Source organism: Anastrepha obliqua, chromosome 4 (genome assembly GCF_027943255.1).
Source record: "Anastrepha obliqua isolate idAnaObli1 chromosome 4, idAnaObli1_1.0, whole genome shotgun sequence".
NCBI lineage: Eukaryota > Metazoa > Arthropoda > Insecta > Diptera > Tephritidae > Anastrepha > Anastrepha obliqua.
Genome location: NC_072895.1, coordinates 10,450,925 through 10,474,074, shown reverse-complemented (window position 1 = coordinate 10,474,074; position 23,150 = coordinate 10,450,925).

Sequence of the window (23,150 nt, the reverse complement as noted above, 5' to 3'; positions counted from 1 at the left end):
ATAATAAATTAAAAATTAAAGCTAATAAATTAACATAAAAAGCAATAAACAAAAAATAATAAAAAAATAAGAAATAATAAAAAAAAATAATTAGAAAAAAATAGAAAATAAGGAATAATAATAAATAAATAAGAAAGCTAATTAACTATTAATAAAAACAAATAAATAATAAATAAAAAATTGTATTTAATAAATTTGAAATATTAACTAAAATGCGGCAAATAAAAATATAAATAAAACGCGGCAGATAAAAACTGATAATAAATGAAAAAATTAAATAATTTATAATAAATAATAAATTAAAATAAAAAACTATAAGCAAAAAGTTATAAAAAACTAGAAAATAATAAATAGAAAATAAATAATAAATTAAAAAAGGTACGCCATTTTTAGTTTTCAGATGATAATTCGTATATATTTTTTTTATATTTTTTTTTATTATGAATAAATTTTATTTGCAATCTATCAGTTGACAATCAGCAAATTTTTTAAATATTATATAAGAATTATGTCAGGATTGATTGCGCTCCATTGAGACCAATCAATATATTGTAAAACATTTGTATTCGCTACAAATCAATTATGTTTCCTCAAGTCTGTTTGGGAGATCCAAAATATGAATTTTTTTAAGGCGTTTGACATCCATGCTATTGTGTAGAAGATTTCTTGCTAGTAAGTTTTCATGGTACGACAGTCTGTCTAGGTATCTTCGAGAGGCTTTGGTGATTTCATTTCTAACATAAGGTACATTTAAGTCTTTGTGAATTCGAAGTTAGTTATATACCAAGGAGCACCAACAATGCTTCGTAAAGTCATAGCCTGGTATCTTTGCAGGATTTCAATGTGTGAGTACTCGCTGTTCCCCAAAGCTGTATTGCATATGTCCATATTGGCTTTAAGATAGCTTTGTAGAGCAGTACTTTATTTTCGAGAATAAGTTGTGATCGCGAGTCTAAGAGGCAGTACATTTTTTCGTTTTAAACTTGAGTTGTTTCTGTTTCTCTTTAATGTGGGTTTTCCAGGTCATTCTTCGGTCCAAATGTACTTCGAGGTATTTGACAGTTTCACTTTCAGGTATGGTAGAGCCATTCAAAAATACGGGAGGACAATTCCCGGTTCTCAAAGTAAAAGTTATCTGAACAGACTTCTGAGTGTTAACCTCCATCTTCCAATTCATTAGCCATTTTTGAACCATATTCAGTTGTTGTTGTAGGTGAAGTGATGCGTCATTACGATTACAGTTTGTGGCAATAAAAGCTGTATCACCAGCATATTTTGCAGCATCTATGTTACTGTTAATCGGTAGGTCAGCGGTAAATATTGTGTATGGAACGGGGCCTAATACGCTCCCTTGAGGAACTCCAGCATTAATTGAGTACAACTCTGAAGATTCATCTTTTTCATGGACATAGAACGTATGACCACTAAGATATATTAAGACTTTATAATTAAATAGTAAGGAGCTGGAAGCCATTTTTTTATTTTATAGAGTAACCCTGGGTGCCAAACTTTATCGAATGCTTGCTTGATATCTAAGAGTACCGCAGTGCAATACTGTTTATATTTAAAAGCATTCTTGATAATTTGAACAATTCGGTGGCATTGCTCAGGAGATACATATTTTGTGGGAATTTTGGGAACATAGGGTTTCGGATAGTGTTTGGCCCAACGACTTTACATATTATCCGGAGGCATTTATTTCTGAAGCTTTGTAGTTTCTGCGTAATGCTTCTCGGCAGAAGCCACGTTTCACTGCCATATAAGAGCGTGGATTTAAGCGTGCGTTGAATACTTTTATTTTAGTTAAATGGTTATGTCAACAACCAAAACTGTAGATTGTGGGGCTCTGAAAATCCAACATCAGTTGCACCCATCTAAATGTATTGTTTGGTGCGGTGTTATGGCCACTGGAGTTATCGGTCCATATTTCTTCGAAAATGAGGATGAAACGCCGGAATCGATTTCAGGAGCTTCTTACAGAACATTGATTGAAAACTTTTTGCGGCCGATGGCGGAGCAGTATCCTAATTTGTGGTTTCAACAAGATAGAGCAACTGCGCATACTGCTAGGCAGTAGTCTTTAGTCATTAGTAGGTCTTATTTGGCCCACCCTGTACTTTTCCAAATTGGCTGTAACCGGCCGAAAGCTGGCTTAGCTTCACGCAGACGGTTTTCTGCGTCTTCTTTAGCTCCACCATTAGTTGCAATTATGCTACCGAGATAAAAGAAACTTTCAACATACGGCGCCGCTTCAGCCTCGATACAATATTGTTTGGATTTGTATTGTTGGTTCGCATTGCTCCCATTTTCTTGCTATTTACTTCTAGACCAACGTTTCGTGCAGCGGTGCTCAGAAAATCGATTTTGACCTGCATGTCGTAATGCCTGTTTAAAAGCATATATATATAACTAACAGTAAATATTATGGTTTTTAATCGGCTTGAGAATTTTTTGTGATAAAATTAAAAATTATAAAGATCAAATGTTATAACATTCTGTTCATCTATACAAGCTTGCGGCATGAATATGGGTATAATTGCTGCTATTGTTGAGTTAATTAAAGAGGTGGGCTTAAAGTCAAAAAAATTGATAAAGATACCTAAAAACAAGTCAGTGAATGAGTACATACATATACAGTGCGTTAAATAACTATATCACTAGTACTTACTGACAAGTTTTGACAATTTATTTATTTCCCATTTGATTTTAATTATTTTTACTGGAAATATATGCGTGTGGCAACTCTTCAAATCACTGTTCTTTCGTTGTCCTCATATCTTCTTTGTTCTTCGCCTTTCATCCTTCGTTATATTTCTTTAATAGTAGCACTAAAAAGTTTCATTCTATTGCTGTCAGCTTGAATAAATCAACCAAACAATTTTAGTAACGAAAATATAATATCTTTTTCTATAAAAATCATATAAAACCGAGCTTTAACCTGTTTGTAAATTAAAAAAAAAAGACTCAACAAAGCTTCCATCACACTTTTTAGTAAGAATTAACAACAATTTTCAGTATGCAGTTTTATAGCTCACTGATTTTGATATAATGAAAGGCAGATACCAATTGGCTCAAAAATCGCGTTGATTTTTGTTTGGCTGACCGAGTTGGTTATTTTTTCCAATACAAAAAAAATATCGAGCCTCTGTTATATGGCAAAAATGTGCTAACATGACAAGGAAAAAAATTATAAAAAATGAACGGAATTTTTAGAAACTTCAAACCTGCATTTTGTTATGCCAAAGTTCAATGGCCTATAAAAATGTGCATTTGTGGAAAAAAGCAGGAGCTCGGCCAAACACCCATTAAAGAGTGTAATATACGTACATACAATATATTTATTTTTTTTCTTGTTCACTCTTCTCGGGAGCACAGGGCCTCGACAAGACTCAGTCCTGCGTTGGTTTCGTTATTGTGCTTTGATTTCTGACAGGGTAGGTGATTAGCTTGCCGCTACCAATCCTAAGTAGTGGGAATGCCCACCTGTCGTTGCTTAGGAATAACGCCTTCTTACTGCTTGGAGCGCCATCTGTGTGCCACATTTTTCTGGCAGAGGGATCGCACAGACGGTTGCGGACTTCGCTAAAGTGGTGTGTCTGCGCTATTACCGCGACTGCCCGCTTCGTCTTGCTGGAGCCACTTGATGCAATGTGTAACTGTGTACTTTTCTTTATTTTTTGCTTGTTTTAGCAGCCATAATGCAAGTAATGCGCTGACTATTGTGCGGGAGTAAGCATGTAAGGGATGCAAAATATAAGTTTTCGGGTTTGAGAAATGAGATTTTTTAGTTTTTTAGAAGCGGAAAGTAGGTGAATTTGGAAAAGTGCGAGGACCGTGTTTTACGTGGGATTCGAACCCACAACCTCTGGGATGGCAGACTACCGAGGCCGCATATATATATATATGTATATACTGGAAATTTTTCTAAAAATTCTGACTAAAAAGTGTAAAATTTCGATGAAAATTTTTTGTTTTTTTAATTTGCACAAGGCTTGATACTAGACTGATGGTGGTGTTTGTATGGAAATGAGCGATATTTTCATATGGAAATTATTAAAAGTGAAAAAAAAAACAAATAAGTTGTAAAAAATGTGTGAGTAAGTCCTAGTGCCGATGTAGCCGAATGGGTTGTTGCGTGACTACCATTCGGGAGTGCGTAGGCTCGAATTTCGGAGAAAAAGCAAAATTAAGAAAAAGTTTTTTCTAATAGCGGTTGTCCCTCGGCAAACCTCCGAGTGTATTTGTGCCATGAAAAAGCTCCTCATAAAAATATTTTCCGTTTGGAGTTGGCTTGAAACTGTAGGCCCCTCCATGTGTGGAACAACATCAAGACGAACGCCACAAATAGGAGGAGGAGCTCGGCCAAAGACCAAGAAAGGTTGCACGCGCCAATTATATATATGTATATGTATTAGTCTTAGTGCTATACTTATTTAACGCACACGCTAAATACTCTGAGTGGAGCAAAAAACTCAGTAGTAGGTAATCAAAACTAATTTTACTTTCATGTCTGCTGCCACATGCCACATGCGGACACATATTTTTACAACTTTTCATATTCGGTTTTCTTCTATTGAGGGCTTTCGGTTTTTCAGTGATTTTGCTTGGCATCTACTTTTTGATGCTTTACAGAAACTTTGTAAGAAACTTTGAAAAGAAGGGAAATGCAAAAGAACCTAAACGTAATATAGAAGAAACTAAATACTAAATACTAAAAAAAAATTCACGGTACCGGTGGCGCAGTTGACCTACATTTCCATGCTGCATCCAGCACAAATCAATGCAATGCAACGAAATTCCAACTCAAATCAACTCGATTTGGATTGTCGCGCTTATGTACATACATACACACAAAGGCACGTGTGTGTGTGTATGTGGTTTGCATTGCTGCAGGCTGTCGATTTCTACTTTAGAGGCATAAATAAACAAATACACTTTTTTGGAAGCGAAACTCTATTGGAAAATCGATGTAATAGTAAAAAAGCAATCGGCGAAGGTAACAGTTAATCGAAAGCGAAACGCATCTGCATGCCACACATGCACACATACTTCCAAAAAAAAAACACACTATTTAATGGTACACAGTTTTTTTTTCCTTGCTACAAGTACTATATATGCACATACATACATCCATGTGTATGTAAGTACGCGGCGTAGTGAATGTGCCGCCAAGACGAATGTCGGTCACACATGTCACAACAAATTCGCTGATCGCAGCAGCATACAGCTGAAAATTGTGGCACGGAAAAGTTCAATGGGTTTGACGGCAAGTTCGTTGCATATGCGCGTACTCGTATGAATGTATGTATGTATGTATGTAAGTATGTATATGTACGAGTGTGCATGGCCAAAATGTGGCTGAGGTTGTAGTTAAGGAGGCATCTGAAAGTAGGAAAATTGGAAAATAAATGTGGTAAGCGGCCCATTAACAACACACACACACATCCATGCAGTCGTTAGCATTTCCGTGTGGCAACAAAAACGGTCATCATTAATGGCCAACAACGTACTTGTGTGCCGCTGCGCGACAAGCACACACATCGTAAATCACAGCACAGACAAGACGCTTGCGCGCGCCGCTACACTGACAATGGTGGGGACACAAAAGCACAGCGAAAGACAGGCGCACTCACACACATCCATATTTAGGGGCCCACTTTTAAATGCCTCCATAAATTCCATTATTGCCGCCTTGCCTGCTTTCATTTCTGCTATTCTTGGCCTCCTCGTTCAATTCCAATTTTCCCAGCTAATGCAGTGCCTGAGTCTCCACTATGCAGCTACGCACGCACATTTTCGCCTCAATATACAGTTCTTGGCGATCTGCGAATGTTCTTGTTCTGTGAAGCAGTTTAAGTTCAAGGAATTTCCGCATTCACAGCGACGCACAAAGTAACAGGGAACTGCATTGTAAAGATTGTGGGAATAAAATAAAAGTGAAGTGATTTAAAAAAAAAAGCCAAAAAGAAATAAAAATTAAAAAAAGTGGAATTTCAACGAACTGATGTCTTTTCCGTGTCAACTTTTTTTTGTCTAGCGTAATTTTAAGACTGCACGGCAGATGGTGGAGCAGATGAAGATGTCAACTGCAGGCTAAACAAAGCAAGGGCGGCATTCGGGCGAATGGATACGGCATTGAGGAGTTCGCAAATCTCCAGGCGTACTAAACCACGAATATTCGGCTCATGCGTGAAGTCTGTATTGTTGTACACAAGTGAAGCATGGCTGGTCTCTAACACCATCACACAGAGCCTACAATCCTTCATCAGCAAATGCCTCCGCATCATCTGCAGAGTATTCTGGCCGAGCAGCACAAGTAACGACACACTGTGGAGATAAACGAACGAGAATCCCATCCTTAGGCAAGTCAGTAATATTCTTCAAACGCAGAAAGTGGTGATGAATAGGCCACACATTGAGAAAACTACCAGATAGCATCACGAAAATGGTACTGGCCTGGAACCCGGAAGGGAGCAGAGGTCGCGGTCAACCAAAAAACACTTGGAGAGGGTCGATGCTGCGTGAACTAGCAGATGCCGACATCTCATGGGACGCACAACAAAAATAACACCACAGAACCGTGTACGATGGAAGAGTCTTATCGAGGCGAGGGCAAGAAAAAAAATTTAAGACTAAGTGTTAGTTGGTTTGCGCAGCACAAAAACAGCGGTACCTATACTTATCTAGGCTAGGTTAGGTATATCGGGCCGATCTGAATAGATTTCACGTAGGCTACAAGGGTCTGTAATATTACCAGTGTTTTTGGAGTCGTGTTAAACATCTTAAACTTTTGTCAGCAATATCCTTCAGACATAAAAAGTATACCGTTCGCAGGCAGTTGTAACGAGATCTGCTTAGAGCAGGGCAGTAGCAAAGAAGGTATTTTAACGTACCCCTTTGTTTCTTCGTATAAGTTACACGCCTCGTTCTGGACCAATCGCATTTTAGCTGCGTAATAAGAAGCTAGACAAGAGACAATGTCCCGTCAATACCCCAACCAATTTTCTACTTTCCTTCCGTGGGAGTGATAAAATAAAGTTGGTTGTTCTCTAGTTGCAAGTTCGTACCATTATTTTGGCAGTCCTGTGGACTGTAGTTCCAAATTTAGTTTCTCGTTTAATTCCGTCTTCAACACTGATAGTGTGGCGGATGCATGTTCGATGTACTCAACCTAGGCAAGCGGGTGCCTGCCCTAACAAGCTCTTGTCATTTCCCTCTATTCTCTTGTGCCCTGGTACTCAGTAAATTGTGAGATGTCTATTCAAGCTGAGCTTTGTCATTTTGGGTCTACAGTATTGCACGCATTCTAAGCTAGTCATTATTGCCATCATTGCTTTAAAAGCTGCTTGACTATCGTTGAAGATGTTTGTGCGAGTGTCGAGGAGAGTAAATTCCAACGGTAATTCAATTGCTTTGGTTGCAGCTTAGATCTTAGCTTGAAGTATGCCATAGTCGTTAAAAAGCCTAAAAGACGTTTGTGGATCAAACTGAGGGCAGAAGGCAGCCGCTCCTACTCCTTCCGTCACCTTCGATTCATCTGTAAAGAAATTGTATGCGTGGTGATCGGATTCGAAATTCTTTCTTCAGCTGTTCTGTACCTTTACAAAACCAGGCCTCTTGCCAAAGTTTACTTGTGGAACAACGTAGTCTGACCTTCCGTTTATGTCCTGTACGCTTCTGTGAACAAAAAGCCTTTGTGAGAATATCTCAGTCATTCTCAGCCTTAGTGCAGATCTTTTGGTTGAGTGTTTTACTACTTATTGGAGTGTTTTACTTGATTTGATGCCCGTCGACAAGACCTTTTATTGGACTTATCTGGCTAGTGTTCAAATTTAAATGTTAGCCGCCGCATCTTTACTGAGCTGTCATCACAGATCAACGATTTCACGTAGCCGCACAGAAAAAAGTCGATGTTCAGTGTGCACCGTGCAATGGCGAGGACCCCGAGCTTGTCTACTAGTATGCCAGTCTCAAGCAGTTTTTGTACAAACATGCGTACAGCAGGCGCGGTGCTTACCTCATTTCGGTCAACAAGTATTTTTAATAAACGTTATTCCGGTAGATCTGTGTACATATCAAGAAGATGACAACGATGAGTGCATTTAAGTTAAATGAAGCGGGTCGCTGGAAAGAAAAAAACGTATGGCATGCCTGTCTATTACTGCGCCAACTTAGTATTCCACGGAGAGGACTGGTTATATCGTCCCGACGGTAACATTCAATAGAAACTTTGGCACCCTCATTCCATCTCAGGTGGAATGGACACCGGAGTCTATACAGATGGCAGTAAAATGGATTGTGGTGGTGGAACTGGTATATATTCTGATAGACTGTAAATTGAAAAATCAGTGTCTTTCAGGCTTAAGTACTGGCCATTTTTTTTTTTTTTTGTGGGTCAGGTAGGATGCAAAATGCTTTTGCACTTACAGCGACCGTCGTCTACTACGTCGTGTGGTGTGGCCACTAAAACGATCCCTCCTCTCCTTCTGGGGAGGCACTCTAAGTAATCCACAAAGTTTCTTTGGACCCATTTGTCAATTGATGAAATAAGTTTCGCCGTCCATCTGCCACTCGGTTCAGTGTCCCATCAGCTTTACCACCGCAGCATGGTTTGGCATCTCCGTTCTGAGAAGCTAGTGATGACGTGTTTCTTCTTGACGACAGTGCGGTAGGCTGAGGCAATTCTGAGTGCCGCTGTTCGTTGCACAGCCTCCAGTGCTTTGCGCTTGGCATTACAGTTTAGCACAGTTCCCCATACTACCCTGCCGTACAGGAGAATTGAGCTTAAGGTCGCATAATTAGCTTTCTTTTGCTTTGTGTTGGCCTTCTGAGCATACCCGTGACCTTTGCTGCTTTGGTAGCTGCATGCCGTACCTGGGCCCAGAAAGTAAGCCTGCAGTCAAGTTGAATACCTAAGTTTTTCACTACTTTTTGGGTCACTAAGGACGTGTCGCCTATTTGCATGCTGACCTCGAGTGGCATGTGACATCGTGTCATAAGGATGACTTCGGTTTTATATTGGGCGAGTTCCAGGTCATGGTCCTCAAGCCATACTTGCCGCTATATCGTCCGCGTATTCCACTAGATATCTATATTTCGGCATTTATATGCTCAATATCTTATCGTAGCTCAGATTCCAGAGATCGGGGCCGAGAATAGATCCTTGAGCTGGCCAGGAGTACTGACCATTGGGGAAGCTTGTAGGTTATTAATAGCAGAGTTCTTTTTTAAGGGCAATATCGCTATTCTTTCGGATAGCCAAGCTGTAATCCAGGCACTGGATTCACCTATGTCAACCTCTAAACTGGTGGAACCAAGTAGGAATAGCCTGCCCATCTTGAGTGAAAAGCATAAAGTTACCTTAATCTGAGTCCCGGGACATCGGTGTATTGAAGGCAATGAAAAAGCAGATGAACTGGCAAGAGGAGGATCTTCCATGAATAACAATCTTTCAGAATCGGTATTCTCAACATTAGGTGGAGTCAAGAATATAATTTCCCTAAAATACCTCCGAATCGTGGATTGTATATGGAGATACCAGACGAAATGCTAATTTGGCAGAACGTTATGTCCCACCTACAACCTTAAGCAATCAACAATATTGATAAACATGAAACGACGGGACGCCTGGAGACTCACGGCAGTCATAACTAACTTTTGGTCTGTGGGAGAACAAGCAGTCACAGTGGGCATCCCGCACAACACATACTATCAGAGTTGTAAGCAAGCGGAGAAAAAGGAAACAATCTTCCATTTCCCCTGTAAATGCCTTGCCTTGTGGAAGGACAGAACGTTAAGAAGATGTGATAGACGTGGAAAATGTGCAGAAACGCTAGTTGGATTCTGGATGAATCACCACTCTAACCAACCAACCAGCTAACTTCCTCTATGATGCGCCACTACTTTACCGCAATCACGCGGGTGCGGAAGTATTTGTACAAGCCAAAGTATACAGTTCGTGCTAGATCTTGAATTTAGTACTTCGGTAGTTCCAAAAAAGAAAGAAGTAAAGAAGAGCTCAACTTCCTAGAACATCGTCTCAAAAAATTCACCAATTACAACACTTATATGTAATATATATACAGGGTTGCCCATATTCGACAGACCCGACGGATTTCGATGCTTCCAACGCGGTATGTCATTAAGCGATCTGACGTCTCTGTCAAAAGATACAGGGTTGCCAGATGGGTCCGTCGAATATTGGCAACCCGTATATAATTGGTGTGTATACCCTTTTTAGGTGTTTGGCCGAGCTCCTCTTCCTATTTTGTGGCGTGCGTCTTGATGTTGTTCCACAAATGGAGGGACTTACAGTTTCAAGCCTACTCCGAACGGCAGATATTTTTTATGAGGAGCTTTTTCATGGCAAAAATACACTTGGAGGCATGCCATTGCCTGCCGTGGGGCGACCGCTATTAGAAAAATGTTTTTCTTAATTTTGGTGTTTCACCGAGATTTGAACCTACGTTCGCTCTGAGTGCCGAATGGTAGTCACGCACCAACTCATTTGGCTACGGATGCCACTTACACTTACACCCTGAATTATTCGTAATCGTGGACTCTCTGCTGAATGTCCTTTCACAATAGGCTGAGGCCCTTATCGGCTTGTGTAAACCTATTATTTAGCTAGAATAAAATTGCCTGCAATAAAAGTACCGTAATTTAAATAAAAATTTAATCACTCGCATAAGAGATATTTAGAAAGCCCCAAAGTACTTTGCACAAAACTAAACGACATGCGCCATCAAAGACCGATGATCGCAGCTAAGAACCTATAAAAAAAAAAGAATGCAGGAAGAACAGCTAAAAGGAAATGACGGCATGGAAACATATGTGCATCTATAATGTGCTTACGTGTGTTCATATAAATATATAAATGTATATTTTCTACTTTACATGAAAATGCGTGTGCGCTGATCGACATCCAATGATTACTTTGTACAACAACAATTGCTCATGCGCTGAGTTGCATGGAAGGAAGCACACTGATTTTCAAATGCTTGAACTTACAAGCCTAAAACATACATACATACATATATATTGTATATATATACTTGTTTACCTCTAATTTTCCTTTAGCAATTTGCAGTCGTTTGAAGTGCCTCTCGTAAAATTGCCACTAAAAAGGCTCACAATTACTTTAATAATTTTATTTTTCAATACTTTTCATGCTAAAATTCTGTTGGAGGGGGAGAAAGGGATTTAAAACTCTATAAATGAATGAGCGCGTGGCATTGGCCATTGCTGGTTCTTACGTTACGTTGCTGGTGTGGCTCCAGGTCCCTTTCGAAAAACTATGCACCACACAATAAAAGCTTTATATGTTAATCTTTTGGGTGGTGTGCAGCTGCAGCGGTGGCAGCAGGAATGCGCAAATGTGCTAGCTGAATGAATGGCTTAATTGTTGTGCCACACAATGGCTATTAAAATATTTAAGGGGTACAGCTTTCTGGATTGGAATGGATGGGCCCTCTAGCAGCAACCCAACGATGGCGAATGCCGAATGAAGCATGGCGGAGAAGCGCAGCAATTCAGGGCTGAGTTATAAAAAGTGGATATGTGGAATGAACGTGTGTGTGTACGGTGGTGTGCTCTTAATTAGCAACGCGATTTTTTCAACTATTTTGACTGCTTTTTACCACATTTTTTATATGAAGAAAAGCACAACAAAATCAGAGAAAATATAAATACATAAAATATAATAAAAATCAATAAGATCTCTTAAGAAAGTTTGAAATTTCTATGAAAGTTTGTCGAGTTTTCATAAGTAAAGGGTGGCTAAGTTTCGAGGGCCGGTATTGATTTTGAATAAAATACAATTTTTTTTAGAAAATTATTGTCATTTCTCTTTATTATGATAATACTGGTATGGCTCAATTACGTATAAAACAAAATATTCCCCAAATGGCTGCCGCGGCCTCGACGGCACACCTCCTTCCGATGACGCTGAGGCATAATTGAGGTTCTATGCCGTTAATCTGCCGAATTATCTCATCCTTTACCTCTTGAATTGTTGCTGGCTTATCGACGTACACATTTTCTTTCAAATAACCCCAAAGAAAGAAGTCCAACGGTGTCAAATCGCACGATCTTGGCGGCCAATTGACATTGCCCCGACGTGAGATTATTCGGTCATCAAATTTTTCGCCATTGTTTCGTTAGCTGTGTGACAAGTGGCACCGTCCTGTTGAAACCACATATCGTCCACATCCATATCTTCCAATTCGGGCCATAAAAAGTTCGTTATCATCTCACGATAGCGAACACTATTCACAGTAACTGCCTGACCAGCCTCGTTTTGGAAAAAATACGGCCCAATGATGCCGCCGTCCCATAAACCGCACCAAACAGTCACTCTTTGTGGGTGCATTGGTTTTTCGGCAATCACTCTTGGATTATCATTCGCCCAAATGCGGCAATTCTGCTTATTGACGAATCCACTAAGGTGAAAATGTGGCTCATCACTGAAGATGATTTTCTACACGAAGTACGCGATATGCATTTTGATTTGAATGCCCATTTTCATAATAAGCCTGAATAATTTTAACGCGTTGTTCGATTCTGTATCTTTCTATAGTTGAAATTGAGTTAGTCTGAAATTGAAAAATGTCAAATGATATACAAAAAAAAAACTTGACGTTTAGGTGTGGTTCATATTCAATATCGGCCCTTGAAATTGAACCACCCTTTATTATAAAAAATTTTTAAACTTAGATTTATGTATATGGTATTTGCTGTAGAATGAAGTATATTTGAATAAAAAACCAATAAAAGCTACTCAAAGCCGGTCATAATATCGCGTTGCTAATTGGCTGCACACCACTGTAGGTATTCGGTGTTTAATATGCATGTATATGTGTGCATACATTCAAACATGGTTGAATGTGTATATTAGTATGTTCTATAAATTGAGTTTGATGGATTTATGCATTAACTGTAATTTTGTGCTGGCATTAAAGTTCATTGGTTTGGGGTCAGCGATACAGTGAGAGCCACTATTGGAATTCCGCATATTTATGCGCTTAAGTGCTGTATGTGCGAGCGTTTGTAAGTGTAATTATTAATAAATTTTTGTTGCTATCAATGACAATGACCTTTGTGTGGTATGATGCTTCAGAAGAAAAAAAACATGAACAAAAAAATCCATAGTTAGCGGAAAGTGATGAGCTACAAAAAGTACGCCAATGACAGTTTTTTCGTGCAGCATAAGATTGTGAACATGAAGTAGGCAAAGTACTTTTGACAACGTCTTGTGAATATTTTAATTTTTGCTCGGACAAAATATTAGTTTGGGAATGAATAAATCCATTATTTTTGCGTAAAATTCCGATCTTCATTTAAGATGTTTTTGATTGTCCGATTTTGGTCAAATATGTAATGCTTTATTGCATAATTTATTGTCATCTTAAAGGTAGCTTCTCTAGGATAGGCTCTCCTCAGCGCAACATGCCTATACTAAAGGGGAGTCTACAGAAAGCACCTTACACTCGCTCGTCGGGTTGGTGGGAAAAAGTTTATTAGACAAAGTATTTGCATTGGTGGCTTTCGTAGATAGAGAAGGTCCCTTCAACAACATAAATGCAAACGCTATAGTAGATTCTTTAGGAGACTTTGGAGTTGAAACACACCTTGTTGCCCTGATCGAAGCTATACTCGTCAAAAAATAGGTAACGGCTAAATTAGGCAACACTACTCTTAGCAGACAGGTCTGCAGAGGAACACCGCAAGGCGGAGTCCTCTCCCCTCTTCTTTGGATTTTGATGGTAAACTCCCTATTGCTGACCCTGGAAAGAGGGGGTCATTACCACGTCATTGTTTTCGCAGATGACCTAGTAATCGCCGTTAAAGGCAAATATGCTACCCTTGTGGATATTCTGTGCTCTAACATGGCCACACTTAGAAGCTGGACTGAGAGCAGGGAACTCGGTATAAGCCCCGCAAAAACTGAACTAATTCTCTTAACAAAGAAAAATAGGATCCCTATAATCTCCCTGCTAATTTTTAAGGGTGTGGAGATTCATTTGAACTATAATGTCAAGTACCTCGGTCTAATATTAGACAGGAAACTAGGGTGGAAACCTAATATTGAGGAAAGAGAAAAGGAGGTCAACGTTGCATTATATACTTGCAAAAATGCGGTCGGTATTAAATGGGGACTAACACCTCGTGTTACACATTGGCTCTATACTTCGTTAGTTAGACCAATCTTAATATATGGAATCTGCTCAAAAGACGAGTTAAGCTAAAATCATGAATAAGGTCCAAAGAACAGCTTTTTATGCATCTCTGGCGCTTTAAGTACTACCCCAAAAACAGCGCTGGAAGTGTTAATCTATTAACCTGGACTAAATTTGGTAGGGAAACACGTGGCCGCCGTCTTGGCTCAAACTCAAAAGTATGGTGCTATGGAAAGACTGGTGGTTTGGCCACGCTTTTATTTTGCACTCTCTGAATAGTCACACACAAGAAATAGACTACTCTATTCATAGACTCACCTTCAACAGGCTCTTCAAAACAAGTATACCGTCAAGAAGGGAGTGGCAGACACCAAGCTCATGGAGAAGGGGGAAATTGAATTGTTATACAGATGGTTCCAAGCTAGACGGTATCCGTTCGACTACCAGACTATTGCAGCGTTTATCAGCAGAGGTTCTAGCTATAAAAGAAGTCGCTACATATCTAAATTCGCATTCCGTAACAATAACTACTACAAATAAATTCTCACATAGCCAGGCGGTTATTAACTCAATGAACGTAAGTATACTAAGAGGCTGCACAAGAATGCCAGGCAGCTCTAAGGATATCACTTTAGAGTCGTATTCAAAGTCAGCCTCATTTGGTTCCGGGGCAAAGAGCCATTGAGGTAAATTATAAAGCGAAGGGCGAGACAGGAAAGGCACTATTCCTCAACTACTTAGTGATAGAAGAACTAATCAAAAACAAGATTATCCAAGAGGCAAATAGGTCATTGACAGATGAAGATACATGCGGAACAGCTAGGCTATTATGGCCGCAAATAAACAAGAACAAGGCAAAGGAATTGCTTAGAATCTCAAGAGATGATATCTCAAAGGTCGTGGCATATGTCACCGGTCATTGGCTGTTTGGCAGGGGAGTTTTCTCTGCAGAAGTTGCAGAGATGAGGAAGAGGTAGAAACAGTTGAGCACTTCCTTTGCAATTGTCCAGCCCTAGCTAAAATCAGAGCAGGTTGTCTAGGTAAATACTTTTTTAATTCTCTTACAGAGCTGTCTGGCGTAGGGATGGGATCAAAAATGGTTCCACGAAGGAAAGTAAATGGGACTACCGTGTAGCACAGTGGTATCACAACGTACCACAGTGGAGCACAGTGGTATCACTACGGGCCTGTAAGGTCTAAGTGAATTGGTCGTACACAACCTAACCTAACTAAAGGTAGCTTCATAATGCCTATCTCATAGAAGTCTTGGCTTATTAGCGAAAAACTCTAGTAAACCATTTTCACAATCTCCTCTTGATGCCAATTTCTTATCGCTAGCTGCACACGATCCAATTGTTCAGAGTAGAGACCTGAATTTAGTGTAGTGTTTGGCCATACGGAAGCAACTCATAATAAATGATTCCTTTCAAGTCCTACCAAATACACAGCAGAACATTTGTGCCCGTTAGTCCTCATTTGGCTATCGTTTGACCTGCTTGATCACGCCATAATCACGATAGTTTTCGCACAATATTGTCGTATGTGACCCATATATCGCTCACAGTCACCATCCGTTTAAGAAATTCGTCGATTTCATTCCGTTTGGACAAGGCTTTGCAAGGGAAATTCGATCCGTTTTTATTGTTAATTGCTGTGGCACCCAAACACTGAGCTTTTTTTTTAATCCAGCTTTACGCAAATGGTTTAAAACTGTTTTATGGTTTATATGGATTATACTACGGCAACTAACATGCCGGTCAACTTCGATTATTTCTGTGATTTTATTGACTTTACGACTTCGATTTTATTTGACTTTACCGAAGTTGTCTTTGACAGCAAAAATGCCTGAACGGAATCGATGAAACCTAGATTGCACTTAATGAGCTGTTACAGTATCGGCACCACAAACACCATTCACAATTTCAGCAACCTGGCTTGCATTTTCGTCTTTATCAAAGAAAAAGTGCAAAATGTATCGAATATTCACTTTATTTACTTCCATTTTTAACAGCCTGTAACTTACAACTGAATGGAACAAACAAAAATCAGCAGAAGCATTTTTTTAGTGTGAAATGTCACCTTGACAACGAGCATCAGCTTTAAATTTTTGATCGATACTTTACGAAATATCGATCACTACAGCCATCTACCGAGAAAATAATGGGTTTCTTTTTCCCCAAACTAATATTATATATTAATAAATATGACATAGAATATATTTATTTGCATCAATAAACTACAAAAATAACGTAACTAATAATCCTTTTAATTTCTTATAATATATTTTCAGGTATGTAATGATGCGCTTTGCCATTAATAATGATGAACGAATTCTCAATATTCCAATCGTAAGCCATAAATGAGTACAGGCACTTACTAGTAAGTCGGAGGAGGAATATCTTCTCTTTGTAAGTTAAATACAAATAAAAATTTGTTGTGAGGTGCAGTGCACTATTCAGGGCTAGTGTACTGGGACGGCATCCCTTGTTTGGGAGAAGCCGGAGTCATTCTGGCATACAGAACCGTCTGCCATGGGAATGAAGAATTTCTTGTAGTAGCAGTTGCTTATTGGCAGTCAATGGAAATCTATGAATTTTTTGCAGTTGCTTATTGGCAGTCAATGGACATCCATGCATTTATTGACTACTCGTAAAAGCCATCCATTCCAAGGTGGTGCCATACAGCTCCATTTCCGGAATATCAGCAAGGGTTACAGCATAAATTGAAACATTCACTTAGCTTAAGAATCACTCAAGAGTGTATGCGGGAGTCTGTCAATTTTCATTTCATTGGATAGGACAGGATGGTACATCTAGATTTTGGATCAAAATTTATTTCAGTTATAAATGTAAATGTGTTGTTCACTGAGCTCCTTCACCCATTCGAGTCAAAGCAAAGAAAGCGACTTCACTCGCCTCGTTCCCACGATAATCGGTTCTATGTTACCCGGAACGACCCGGATTTATATCCGGTCAAAGACTGAAATCTGAATATCTAGAGGTTGCAAGTTCAGAATGGCATTAAGGGCATCACCAGATGTCATACTCATGGCACCTGTGATACCCAAGCATAAGCCTGTTTAGGGGCTTTAATGATCGTTGGACCTTCCCCTTCCACTAGAAACCGGTCCCAGTTCGCTGGCAACAGAGGTGCAGTCAACATCGCTCCGCGCGTGAACGCTGTTTTAAAAGTGTGTTAGGATTTTGCTGTGGCGAAAATGCAGCGATCGTTGTTGGAGCAACGTTACTCGATCAAATTTTGCGTAAAGCTAAACAGTTTGTACCTCCAGGAAGCACTGTAAGCGCAGCAGTTTTCAAAGAAGTACTCCTTCGGCTGAAAAGCCGCGTCGCCCGGGTTCGGCCCGACCTCGTCAACAATTGGACCCTTCATCACGACAATGCGCCGGCGCACACCGCCTTCCTCTGCACCTCTGCATTGGCCAAGATGGGGGTTCCGGTGCTTCCCTACCCTCCCTACAGCCCAGACCTGTCCCCTCCGGACTTTTTCTTGTTCCCGCGCCTGAAAAGAAAGCTGATGGGGAGGCGTTTCGACTCCATCGAGACGATCCAAAAAATTGTGACAGCCGAATTGGATGCGATTTCGGCGGATGAGTTTAAAAAATGTTTCCTGCAGTGAAAGGACCGCTACCAGCGGTGTATTGACGCTCAAGGGTCCTATTTTGAAGAATATTAGTTGTATAAGCCAAAAGGTGTAATAAAACTGCTTAAAAAAAATAAGGCTCATTACTTTTTAATCAAACCCTGTATGTAAGTGTGTAGAGATTAGAAAAATGTTATGAGAAACAGTTGACGCCTGCGAAATCGTTGCTTACGCGATTTTGGCCGAGTTTAACAAAACGCGCCAGTCGTTTCTTTCTCGTGCTAACCGGCGCCAATTGGACACACCGAGTGAAGCCAAGTCCTTCTCCACCTGATCTTTCCAACTCAGAGGAGGCCTCTCTCTTCCTCTGCTACCACCAGCTGGTACCGCATCGAATACTTTCAAAGCCGGAGCGTTTGTATCCATTCGGACGGCATGACCCAGCCAACGTAGCCGCTGGATCTTTATTCGCTGCGCTATGTCTATGTCGTCGTAAAGCTCATACAGCTCATCGTCATATACAACGCTTTAATCTAATACTTTTAAGAACTCAAAGAAGACACAACAATTCTGAAGACCCATTCGCATTCGCCAACCGCTCCTGCATATAAATTAAATAAACTCTGGGAAAAAGCACAGACTTAAATCACACACCTCAATTAAATGCCATCAAACAGCTTCAGATACAGTCTATCGTACGTCTATCAAACCCATATTTATCGGTCATTGCGCTGTGCCACACACATTTTTTAGCAGCGAATGCATTGAACTCCATTTGACACAGCCGCTTTGTGGCATAAAAATTCGCTAAGAACGCTAAAATGACAATAGCAACTGAAAATTCGAAAAAATCGAAAAGTCCAAAAATTAATCAGTAATATTTATGCACAAACACACCTACACGCATTTATTTGTGTGTGTATATTTGAGCGCATAAAAACCGCAAATGCGGCCTGAGCATGCAACCAGAGCCATGACACACAACGCGACCGATTGGCGCCTGTGTGATGCATTCATCTGTACATATGTACACATGTGCATATGCGTGACAACAAGGACAACAACAACAACGGCGAAGAAACAATTGGGCACATAAAGAACACATGCGCCGCGGCAAATGACAAGATTAACGCATTTGCATTTATGCCACGCACGCACACTTGCACAAACAAACAGTTATACACGTAGGCACACATACTTGCATATATGTAGAAATCAGTGTGTTTATGTATTCTTACAACGCTTTTGTATTTTGAAGGCAGTGATTGAACCGAAATGAACAACAGATGGTCAGTCGAATGCAATTGTCCATGCATCAAAATTAAATGGAAATACTTGCATGTTTGTGTGTGTGTATGTATGTATGTGCATATTCATTAATTTTGTATGTATGCAGAAACAAAAACACCATTTAACTCATTATGATGTTGCCTGCCTTTGAGGCTTTTCGCTTGTGGCGATGATACATCCAAGTCAATGGCTTCGTGCAACAACATAAAACTAATAACTGCATATGACTAAGAGCCGGTATTCCTTTTGTAATTCTAGTAGTTTTTGTTTTTGTCATAAATTGTTGCTTTTAATGAGTTTTGGATGCCGCAAAGGAGGATTTTATTTCGAATGTAAAGGAAATAATTTCAATTGAACAACTGAAGAATTGTCTAAAATATTCTAAGGCAACTGTGGACGAAAATCTACTTAAAATGTTACAATGTAAGCTGTTTTTTGGTTGAAAAAAAGAAAATAAAAAATAAAAAAAAATGTTTGCAAAGGAAATGGCAGAGTTTCGAAATAAATGATCTTTCAAAAGACGCGTCCAGATGCTGTTTTTAAAAGTAAAGCATGTAAAAATTTGGAATCTTTCAAGTTTCACATTTTTTGTTCTAAATATGGCTCTTATCAATTGTTTGTAAAAAAATACATCTTTTAAATATCCACCATGGGCACGTCTACAGGTAACAGCCGACAAATAGTCGCTTCATGAATGCGTACTGAAATTTCGAGATGTAGATGTTGCAGATTGTTCAGCAACACTTTGCGCTCCAGCAGCAATATTTTCAACAGCACTTCCAGTTTTTGGCCTGCCTCTCCTTTTTCTATCCTCGGCAGGTCCAGTTTATTGAAATTTTTTCAACAACCTCCGAATTATCGGCTCATATGGCTGATTATTTTTAAACTTAAAATTAAAATTAAATTTAAAATTAAAATTAAATTAAAACTGAAATTAAAATTAAAATTAAAATTAAAGTGGAAAGAAAAATTGAAAATTGAAATGAAAACTAAAATTAAAATTGAAGTCAAAATTAAAATTAAAACTAAAACTAATATTAAAATTAAAATTAAAAATAAAATTAAAATTAAAACTAAAATTAAAAGTAAAACTAAAATTAAAACTAAAATTAAAAGTAAAATAAAATTAAAACTAAAATTTAAATTAAAATTAAAGTGGAAAGAAAAATGGAAAATTGAAATGAAAACTAAAATAAAAGTCAAAATTAAAATTAAATTTAAAACTAAAATTAAAATTAAAAATAAAACTACACTTAAAAGTAAAATTAAAATTAAAATTAAAGTAAAATTAAAATTAAAATCAAAATTAAAATTAAAATTAAAATTAAAATTAAAATTAAAATTAAAATTAAAATTAAAATTAAAATTAAAATTAAAATTAAAATTAAAATTAAAATTAAAATTAAAATTAAAATTAAAATTAAAGTAGAAAGAAAAATTGAAAATTGAAATGAAAACTAAAATTAAAGTCTAAATTAAAATTAAAATTAAAATTAAAATTAAAATTAAAATTAAAATTAAAATTAAAATTAAAATTAAAATTAAAATTAAAATTAAAATTAAAATTAAAATTAAAATTAAAATTAAAATTAAAATTAAAATTAAAATTAAAATTAAAATTAAAATTAAAATTAAAATTAAAATTAAAATTAAAATTAAAATTAAAATTAAAATTAAAATTAAAATTAAAATTAAAATTAAAATTAAAACTAAAATTAAAATTAAAATTAAAATTAAAATTAAAATTAAAATTAAAATTAAAATTAAAATTAAAATTAAAATTAAAATTAAAATTAAAATTAAAATTAAAATTAAAATTAAAATTAAAATTAAAATTAAAATCAAAATTAAAATTAAAATTAAAATCAAAACTAAAATTAAAATTAAAAATAAAACTACACTTAAAAGTAATAAAAATAAATAAAACTACACTTAAAAGTAATAAAAATAAATAAAACTACACTTAAAAGTAAAATTAATTAAATTAAAGTCAAAATTAAAATTAAAATTAAAATTAAAATTAAAATTAAAATTAAAATTAAAATTAAAATTAAAATTAAAATTAAAATTAAAATTAAAATTAAAATTAAAATCAAAATTAAAATTAAAAATAAAACTACACTTAAAAGTAATAAAAATAAATAAAACTACACTTAAAAGTAATAAAAATAAATAAAACTACACTTAAAAGTAATAAAAATAAATAAAACTACACTTAAAAGTAAAATTAATTAAATTAAAGTCAAAATTAAAATTAAAATTAAAATTAAAATTAAAATTAAAATTAAAATTAAAATTAAAATTAAAATTAAAATTAAAATTAAAATTAAAATTAAAATTAAAATTAAAATTAAAATTAAAATTAAAATTAAAATTAAAATTAAAATTAAAATTAAAATTAAAATTAAAATTAAAATTAAAATTAAAATTAAAACTAAAATTAAAACTAGAATTAGAATTAAAATTAAAATAAAAGTTAAAATTAAAATTAGAATTAGAATTAAAATTAAAATTAAAATTAAAATTAAAATTAAAATTAAAATTAAAATTAAAATTAAAATTAAAATTAAAATTAAAATTAAAATTAAAATTAAAATTAAAATTAAAATTAAAATTAAAATTAAAATTAAAATTAAAATTAAAATTAAAATTAAAATTAAAATTAAAATTAGAATTAGAATTAAAATTAAAATTAAAATTAAAATTAAAATTAAAATTAAAATTAAAATTAAAATTAAAATTAAAATTAAAATTAAAATTAAAATTAAAATTAAAATTAAAATTAAATTTAAAATTAAAATTAAAAATTTAAATTTGAAGATTAGGAGCGCAACTAAGTTTAAAATTGTTTGTCAATAGAAGCCGCCTGCAGTGTGTGCTAGTCGATTCTAACATAACCTAAGCGTCATAAACCAAGCTTAGACATATGGTAAACAGACTGCTTCGACACATTAGTGATTTTGTTTTGGTATCATATATGTACTTTTGGTTTTGTGAAAATAACTGATTTTGTGCCGCATAATCGTCATTTGCGGGAAGTGTTGATTTTCCTCTGTCATTCGAAAAAAACGGCACCGAGAGCTACAAAAAGTTTTTGGAGATGCTGATTTAAGTGAATCAACGTGCCGAGATTGGTTCCGTCGCTTCAAAGACTAGCTCCATATGGTACTATTAAGGACCAATAGGTCTATGTAATGGCTTTCAGCCAGCCTGATCAAACTCCCCTAACCTACAGAGTTGCCTTCAAGTTTCTCATTTAGTATGCCTGACGAATAAAATAAAATCAGTTCGAGTTTTATTCGTCCCATAGGTTTTAATATTTCGCTGTATTAAACAGTCCCTAACAAACTTACGCCTTAAATCGAGTTACTTGTTCGATTAGGGAATGCGCGTGCCTACAACTGAACTTTCTTGGTGAAAATTAGTGGTGTTAATGAGAATCAGTTGTTGGTTGTATATTTGAGCAGAGAATCAGTCTCACTAATTTGAGCAAATCTAAGTTCATTTACCTCTGAAGCAGTCAAGTGTTATGAAGATGAAATCATCTTGGGTCCTCCAACCGTATATGCTGATGCTGCTTCACCGCCAATGCTATATGAAGCTTGGTATCGGATTTCTGCAAAGAGTGGGTCATACTTCCGGTTGTTGTTGTTATTGTAGAAGTTCACTAAGCCCAGTCAGTGTGGTGTAGTCAACGATCGTCTTCCTTTAACTCATCTAACGGTAGGCTCAGGAAAAGTGCTATTTCGACAGGCTGGGTCAAGAGAGAGAAGGGTATTAAGTTAGTACGTTTGAGGTGGGCTTGCCAACTCGATTTGCGAATTGTATTATTTAAAATAAAATATTCTAAAAACTGCTCATCTTCTCCAATAATATTGTTGTTGTGAGCATGGTAAATCGTGCATAGACACATATTGATGACCTGCTGAGCCTCCGGGGGTGGGATGTCGTCAACATCACTTAATGAAGTTATCAGTATTATTCTCGTTCTGTTTTACATTTCATTTATTTATTTAATGACCTAAAAATGCTATACTTTTTACTTTGAAAAATAGAATACGAGCATGCCTCTATCTTCTACTT